Source organism: Anser brachyrhynchus (genome assembly GCF_964034855.1).
Source record: "Anser brachyrhynchus genome assembly, chromosome: Z".
NCBI classification, from domain to species: domain Eukaryota; kingdom Metazoa; phylum Chordata; class Aves; order Anseriformes; family Anatidae; genus Anser; species Anser brachyrhynchus.
Genome location: NC_137697.1, coordinates 41,938,564 through 41,947,541, shown reverse-complemented (window position 1 = coordinate 41,947,541; position 8,978 = coordinate 41,938,564). Strand labels below are relative to the sequence as shown.

General features: G+C 38.5%; 2 long non-coding RNA genes across 12 annotated transcripts in view; one reads left to right on the top strand and one right to left on the bottom strand.

The window, feature by feature from the left end:
• LOC308185443 overlaps window positions 1-8,978 on the top strand; it is a 102,545-nt gene that overhangs the window by 50,001 nt on the left and 43,566 nt on the right. For all 11 annotated transcript variants that reach the window (XR_013943370.1, XR_013943371.1, XR_013943372.1 and 8 more), the window contains exons 3-4: window positions 8,212-8,317; window positions 8,738-8,817. This is a non-coding gene — a long non-coding RNA (uncharacterized lncRNA). The remainder of the gene's footprint in view (window positions 1-8,211; window positions 8,318-8,737; window positions 8,818-8,978) is intronic.
• On the bottom strand, window positions 4,386-6,985 carry LOC308185444. Its single transcript, XR_013943381.1, has 2 exons — window positions 5,372-6,985; window positions 4,386-5,254 (listed from the first exon to the last, which is right to left on the bottom strand). It is a non-coding gene; the product is annotated as an uncharacterized lncRNA (long non-coding RNA).

The following is an 8,978-nucleotide window of genomic DNA, read 5'->3' as shown; positions in this document are numbered from 1 at the left end:
TACTTGGAGCTGTTTCCCACTGAGAGCAGAAACACTGGTATAAGCATTGAAACCTGTGTTACAGGTGTTTTAGCAGAACACTGGAAAATTATTTCCTATCTGGACATTTTTCTTATGGCATCTCCATTCTGCTCTTGGAAGTAACACAAACAAGGATCCACAAGATTCACCATTTTTCACACTATGCAGTTTCCACAGAATTATCGCATTTGACTGAGTAGGGAGAGCCAGTCACCTGGATCTGACCACTAGCCTTCCTGCATTTGCTAGTGTCCTTTTGCAATTTAGAGTTGGACTTTGATGGGGGGGGGGGGGGGGGGGGGCGGTGCTGAAATGTGTGTGGTAATCTTTCTACTCTTGAATCTGGTACTGATGGTTGCTTGAATTTCTAAGAAAGCTTCAGATATAGATTCTCAGAAGCTACTTGTGACTGTAGATGTCTCTGCAGGTATCTCTCAAGCTATAGCTGGAAAGCAATGGTGGCTATTTTTCAAATAGTACAGTAAGGAAATGGCCAAGAGATTTCAGTTTCAAGTTAGGGGGTTGGCTATGGGAATACAAAAATAAACAAACAAGTAATACTTCAACGTTTAGGAGTCAGGTCAATTGTAAAAGAAAAAACTCTAAAGCTAATCAGCCCTAATAATTATTTATAAATAAGTGCTTACTGTGCAGATGAAAACAGTGTGTGGTGTGGTTGCATTGGACCACACCATTCCCCTCTGAATAGTGAGAAATGACTGCATTCTGATAATTACAAAAAGTAGTCAAGGCACTGTTAACATAAACGTACATAGTGGGAACTGCTTGTCTGCTGTGAACACAAGTGAATACAAATCATATCCAAAAATAACAAGAAATGAAAAAATAGTTACCAGAGAAAACACTGTAGAAAAAATTACTACTTTGTATTATACCACTTAGGTTTTCTGTTTATAATCCTTCACCAGCATTATAAGAACTGCCAGTAAATCAAATGCTACTGTTTTGGGCAGCCTAGACACAAGGGCTTTGACACAACAAAGTGCTTCTACTTCAATTAAAGATCCCTAGTTAACAATTACAGTGTAAATATCTGACAGTATTTCTCTGGGAAACTCTTGTGCTCAAATATTTGTAAAGTGCTGCCGAGAATTAAATTCATGTAAAAAGAAAAAAAAAAAAAAAAAAAAAGCAGACATCTTTTGCTTTTGCTGATTTTTAATTAGAGGAAGCCAAATGTTTGATATGAAATAAATTGTAGCCAAAATAGAGGCCTATTGCACTTTTAAAGTAGATGTACACTAAACAGACTGTAATTAAAATTTGCATGCCTTGAACCCAGGCATAAGCGCACCAATATTGTGCAACTGTCTGCAGTATATACACATTTTGTAACACTGTAATGCTGCTCTTGGCATAACTGGTTATAACCTATAAGCATTTTGAAACACGGTGAAGCGTCAGTACATAAATAATACCACAAACAACCACAAAGGGACATATTCAGGCTTGAGGTACAGTTGCATAAGTCAGGTGCAGGAAAATGTGTGAGTGGCAATTCAGGTGGAAAACCTGGGAGACAATCATCAAGGATGTGGAACAAGCAGGGAAACTGTCCCGTAAAAACAGAATAAAATAAGCCTGTGGAATAAGCAGGAAAATTGTCCGGTGGGACCCAGCACTTGCAGTCAGATAAGCAATGTAATGAGATCCCCACTTTTTTGTTTGTTTGTTTCAGCAAAAGGACCAACAAGTGTAAGAACACCAAAAATGTTGAAATGGGAAAGTAGAATGTTGTCCCTTTTTGGTTTTAGCTTCTTTCCTCTACTTCAACACTCTCAAGCCTAATCACCTGAACCTTGGTACCTTAATACAGTCAAGAGCTATAGCCATCAGTGCTGTAGACATGGCATTGACTCCTTACTTAAAAATAATTTCAGATGAAATTACTAACAACTAGCTTTGAATATGCAGCAATAGTGACAGTGAAGAAAAGCTAACTATTGTCAATCTGTATTGTTAGTTAATGTTACTCTAGGTTGTTACCCTTTTGAAAATAGAAACTCGCCTGAAGTATCGATCTGCTACACACCCTAATTCTCTAATTTATATATATATTCAGTTGCAGAAGAATTTTAACACAGATTTTTTTTTCCCCCACAATTAACTCTAATAGACCTAATAGACTTTGTATCTTGCTTTTTACTATGTCCCAGATGGCTGAAATTCTTAATGTGTTTGTAATAGATCAAAGTCTCAGTCTGGTCTGGGACCATGGTTTTCATTGCCACACCTTATTTTTTATCATCATTATTTAATATGAAGTCTAGAGCCATGTAATGGACTTCAGAAATACAATGCTTTTTCCTGTTGTGTGAAGTGTGTGAACAATTGCTGTGCCCTAGCTCTGGAGGATTGCTGTACAAGCTTAATGCAGACAAGAGAATGTCAAAGTCAGAAGTAAGTGAGTGACTTTGTAGAAACTTTGGGTAATGTTGCCTTCCATAGATAGATAGATAAAAATTGACAGAGATTTATGTGGCCCACTTGTGCACTTTAACAGGCAACTTAACTTCTAAATAGTGACTTAATGTTTGGCTAAAACTGTTGATCAACCAAGTCTATAGGAAAGCTATGAAACATCCTAGTACAAAACTGGTACCTGAGCATCCTCTCTGTAGGGCTGAAAATGTTGAGCCGTGGCTCTAATACAATTAACTGGTGTTAAGAAAAAAAAAAAAAAAGAAAACAAAAAACCACCAGTGTTGGGGAGATTAAAAAGTAATATAAAAGTTAGTGGGATGTCACGTAGTTAGCAGACAGTATAAAAACACTTCCAGTAAAAGTCTTTATTTTTAAATACCAAATGCCCTTGTTACAGAGCGATACTGATTTTAATGACATTTCCTTATGAAGTTTTTAACACCCTCCTGGTGTTTGATAATTTGATGATATACATAATTATCACAGCAATTAAGAAACATGCTACTTGTTTTAATGTCCTAAGTTAGGCAAGGCTGTAGGAGGGGAGGCTGCAGGGGTGGCCTCTGTGAGCAGAGCCCAGCAGCTGCCCCATGTCAGAGCAGAGCCAGCTCCAGCCAGCTCCAAAAGGGACCCAACACTGGGCAGAGCCGAGTCAGTGAGAAACGCTGGTTGGGCCTCTGGGAGAGCAGATTTAAGGAAGGAAAAAAAAAAAATACTGCACAAAAGCAGCTGGGAGAGTGGAGTGAGAAATGTGAGAACCAGGCCTGCAGACCCTGTGCAGAAGTAGGGCAGGAGGTGTGCCAGGCACGAGAGCAGAAGTTCCCCTGGAAAGACCCATGGTGGAGCACGGGAGGAGTGTGAGGAATGGCAGAGAAGAAGCATTATGAAATGACAACTCACATTATCTTCTCCTGCTTGGCGTTGGGAGAGAAGGAAATCTTCCTGTCCTTATCTCTAACCATGATCTTTTCCACCCTATCATTTCTCTCCTATCCTGTTGAGAAGGGTGAAAGAGAGAGCAACTGGGTGGGCATATGACAGCTAGCCAAAGTCAGCCTAAAACACTGTCTCATTTAGACTTGTCTGTTCTTATTCTTGCTAGCATCAGTGGAGCTACAGTGCTGCCAGCATGATAAGAAATTACCTACAGTGATCAAACATTTGAAATACAAATTCTCTTAAAAAAACAGAAGGAGATAAGCTACAAGAATATTCATTTGCTGAAGACAGTTTGTAGCTAGAAGTTCATTTTTAAAATGTGTGTTACCATAAAGGTGGTTATTGCAACACACGATTTTAGTAAAGAGAAGCTATTGTGTCAACCTTATCATAGCTTACAGGTTAAACCAATCTTCTGAGGGATAGAAGTAGGAACAGCCTTAGTTAAGATTCAAAATAATGAGAGAAGTTACTCTTAATTCATTTTCCTGATGTAAAAATCACTTTTTTATTTGCCATGAACAGATGCCTAAAATAATTTTATAAGACGGTCCTGGAACTAGTAAGATTATGAATAGCCTTTCACAGTGAAAAAGAGGGTGCAACATGGTTGTGTGTTAATTTCCGAGTCATCAAGCTGACCAATCCTATGAAGCAAAGACTCACAGATGATAAATGTGACCATACAGACCTGAAGTAAAACTGATCTCTGTCACCAGGACAGAAAAAATGGAGCCTTACAGATCAGCTGACCACCAGTTGCCATCTACTGCTATTGTTATCCAGTAGGAGAAATAATAACTATTATAAAAAATCCTTAGAAGGAGAAGTCAAACTGTAAATATACTTTGACAGTGTAAACAAGTGCCTAAACTCATCTGAGTCTTCTCCTCAGTCGGAAGCTGTAACTTTAATATTGCTCTTCTCTGACTCGCATCCAGGAGGGCCACCTTCTGTGCTGCTCGTCCAAAACCAAGATATGTTACACACACACAGATCAGTATTTTATTCAAAATACATGTCCAGGAAGGAAGGAAGGAATGAAGGAAGGGAGGAAGGGAGGGAGGAAGGGAGGAAGGAAAGAAAGAAGGAAGACTACTACTACAGTTTGGTCTTATCACGTACACTGTTTTTACACAAGGGCTGTTAACAAGGTAAGTAGTTTTCTATACAACTCTTTAGTTACTAAGCCATAACAATTATATTTTACTATTTCATAACCAGTTGCGGTAGGTTAGAATTTGTTTTACCTTCTTTCAGAAAGCTAAATTCCTTTTCTTGAAAGAAAAAAAATAATTAACTCTGTAGCAAGATAACATCTACTATGTTACTCCTAAAATCTGTTATTTGGATTCTTTGGACTGTAATCCTTCCGTTCTTAGATTTTGTTTGGGTTTACTTGTACATATTGACTCAGCAGAGGTAAAACCTGGAATATAACTCAGCCAGAAACAGAAGACATGCTGTCCTTTTTTTTTGGAGATGTGATCTTCTGCTTCTGGTTTGTCCTCTTCTGTCATTGCCCAGGAGAGTTTCTCAATATCCCACTGCCATCAGTGATCTGAAAAGCCCAGGAACTCCTTTCCGTCAGGAGCCAAAGTGAGCAGTTATTTTTCCCCTGCGTTAGAGAAGGGTACCTGTTTGATTGTAACCAGTAAAGAACTTACTAAATATTTTCCAAGACCAATCTTGCTTCCTTGGGCTTGTTTTCTTTCTTTCTGCCCCCCACTCACCTCCCATAACACCACATATTTAATGTAATGATTCTGATTTATTTATTTCTTTTGTGATGGTCCAACTCAGGAATTCATCTGTTTTGTTGGATACGAGAGCCATTCTTATCCAAGTCCTACAACACAGAAGTGAAATCCAACAGTCACAATTATTATAGGAATGCCAGTGGTTTTTTTTTCCTTTTTTCTTTTCTTTTTTTTTTTTTTTTTTCTTCCTGCTTTTTAAAACTCACAGAGGGCAAAGAGATGAGTTTTCAAAAACCTGACAGAAAACATCAAGTCATAATGGAAAATGCACTAAAGGTAGTGAGGTGGGAATTTAATTAAAATATCATCCCACAGCTGAAAAGTAAGTAGCCTGGTGAGCAACCTCCTGAAATTAAGCGCCTGTTCACTGTATCTGAACGTAGACTTCTACCATGCTCCTCTAGCTGGGTCTTTATACCAGTACATACGAGCTCAGTTGTTCGTTTAGTGCCACGTTGTTGCTGTGATCTTAGTCACATGATGAGGCTTTCAGCAGGCTGTGCACATTCCTTTAAACTGTTGCATAATAGAAAGCAGTTGCTGAGCATGCTGCTGAACGCTTTACTGTTCTTCTTTTAGCTTTTTCTCATTGCAGAAAGAGTCCTCCCGCAGAGAAACTGGAGATGTAGCCTTACAGGAAACATACAGATGTAGCAATTAGCACAGAGAATGAGTTATATTGTACCTTGCTGCCCAGTCACTCTCCACCCAGTCTCCATAAGACCTAGAGAACTCTGACTCTGGACCGCAGGCTTTTTTAGCCAGCTTCAAAATTATCCAAAGGGAAGAAAAAAAAAAAAAAAAAAAAAAAAGACTCAGAATACCTAGAAACAGAACTCCACAAAATTAACCCTAATGGTGAAGTGAAAAAGATATAACTTCAGATGGAAAATTCTATTGCCTTATGGTGATTACCAGGATACATGGGGGGCTTACCAGGACCCACAGGGGATTTTCCAGACATATACAAGATTGCAGTCTCTTCCTTTCCTTGGTAGCAGTGCCCAGTGGTGCAGGTCACATGCTATAGAGAGGAAATTACTGTACAGCCAACTACCCTGCCCCCAGTCCCACTCAGCCTTACAGGGACTTACAGCTTTGCCAAGAGAGAGCCCTTCCAAATCCTGGCAAGTATAGTAGGAAACACCATGAGGCTTCCTTCAATGGAGTTCATTGTCTGAGGTTTATCCAGTTGAGAGAAAGAGAGAGGCTCCTTCCTATGGGATTACAGGATGAGGAAAACTCTGTGTCTTCAGAAGGGCACATGCACAAGTCAGGTCGTGCAACTTAGGTCCCTCCTCCTCCTCTGCTGTCTCTGAGCAGAAGGACATCACTTCCCCAGGTTCACAGACTGAGTGAGGGGGGCTGGGGAAGATCTGAGACAGTAAGCACAGGCTCACTAGTCCCATATACTATTTTTAAAATCCAGGACAGAGCAGTTATTCTAAAGGCTCTCAGTGGGTGTGCTGGAATATGAATCTGTAATCTGTGACTCTGTCATCTAAGATGCTTTACCAGTGTATTTTGACCTTGTTTTCTATCTAATGACAATTCCTGTAAGTCAGTCACCTCTGAAGAGACTCAGAAGAATCCCAGCTGGTGGCTCGGTATTGCGTAATGGTGGTGTAGATACGACTGTCTCCCGTCTGCTCTCTGTGTGGAAACCTGTCACCAAGGAGAAGATGCTTCTGCAGAAAGCACTTACATTCCAGAAGCTTTTCCCTGTTGCCTTATGCTTCTTATTCCAGAATAATGCCAAAGTCTGCAGAAACTTTCAGGTGGTTAGAGTGGCATTTGTGCAAGCGCTAACACCAGTAGATGAGGTGAGGTGGGGGTTGGAACTGATGTCTCTTGTTGCATAGTCAGCCTCTGCTCTAGTCTGAGATCTCTCGTGTCCAAGGAAAGATCTCTAGTCATGTCTTGATCTGTTTATCTCCTGAGAAGGAAAAGCACCCAGGTTTCAGCTTGCAGTGCTTCCACTCGTTATAACTTCAGAGGACTGTGCCTGCCCTTGCAGTAATAAAGAGTTTTATTAACAATAATAAAACCTGATTCTGCATGGATAAATTGGGATGTTTAAATGTATGTGTTCAGTACAGCAGTACAAGAAAAAAAGTTTTGTTAGCTTCCTACAAAATATATTTTTGGTTCAGTTCTTAATGTGGGAGTTTCATAATAAATTAAAGTTGAAATAGAGCTGTGGTGAAAATAAAAAAATAAAGTTTAGTATTCATACAACAATTCCATCCCCAATGTCCACAAAACATAGCTAAGAAGTTGAAGAGAAAAAACAAGCGTGGTATTTGAGTATGATTTAAAAATGTTGCCCAGAACTAACAGTCAGTTAATTGTTCTAAGTTCCCTGGAGTATTTAGATAATAGTGGTTTTGTATCATCTTGGTATGCAGTGTTCAAGAAAGAGGAAAAACATTTTGCAGTAAGATCTGTGCCCAAAACACATACAAAAAGTATCCAAATGGAATCTTCAGTTATACATACAGCTGTACCACCTCATTTAGAAAAAAAATACCCTTAGTTTACAGAACTCTTTTATTTCCCTGACATTCTCCTGTGCCCTGGCATTGAGCCAGTCTTTGTTTTGAGCTTTGTACTTTCTGAAGGTCTTTTGCAGTTCATGATTTAGAAATGAAAGATCACAAAAATGAATATGCATCCCTAGTATCTATTAGTTTAATGTATCTTACATGATTTAATAGATGAAAGAAAATCCAGTCTCTAGAGATGTCACCTTTAAGATAAAATTTCTCAGAAAGACATTCCTATGTAATTTGAGGTCTTCTCAAGCTTTACTTTCGCTATATTGTATTTCATTCACTTTTCTGTTTAATAAACAGTAAGAAATATTTTACAAAGTGCAAGCATTTACCTTTTCAGTGTCTTATCCTATCCTGTCTAACCTGATCTGAGAATAGATCCCTGTACTCATTTTCTTGAGTGAGCTTTGCTTCTATGGCGAGTGGTAATTTGTGAACCTTTATACCAGAACGGTTGAATTTGTGAATGAAATCTAAAAATTTCTTGGTAGCTTCATTGAAAGTCTTTGAATATCACAAAGAAGAGATATAAGCACATCTGGGACCAGTGCCAGGGGTTTCCCAGGACAGACGCTCTGCAAGTCTGAAGTTGCCCAAGTAAGGATTATTTCTGCATGTTGGGTCCACAGATTGGACTTCATCTTTGAAGATTTTGTAGCTAATAGCCAATTGTTACTTGAAAAACAGTTGCTCTTAAGTTAATAGGAAAAATGTAAATGAGAATTAAAAAGGATTAAATTAGCAAGTTAGGTTATAGGAAAAGTTATGAAATATTGTATGGGCACAAAACAGCAACAATAAAAACAACCAACCAACCAAACAAAACCAAGAAGAATATGCATTCTTAGTACCTTTGTACTCCCCTATGGTTAGGCTAATGGAGCATGCAGAGAGAATCTATGAATGGTAGAAATGTAAGATTTTGTGAATGGTAGATTTGTATGATTATTGTTTTGATGTAGTATTAACATTAAATGAACTGTGTTTTAAATATATGATTATTTTTCATCTGCACAGGAATTGTCAACGTTCTCTTCTGAAGCCTGTCTTTTTCCTAAAAGGTCCTGGACTTACTATTCTGGAATAGCTGTCATCAGGTAGAAATGAAATGAGTACTATAAGGATGTGTTTGTAGTTGTCGTTGTTGTTTTTATTATTATTTCTTACTATTGTGAGGCAGTTTGGAATCTTAAATGTGTACTTAATTAATCGTCAAGAAAATAGGGAAAATGGCATCTTCTTACAAAATGTACCTAAC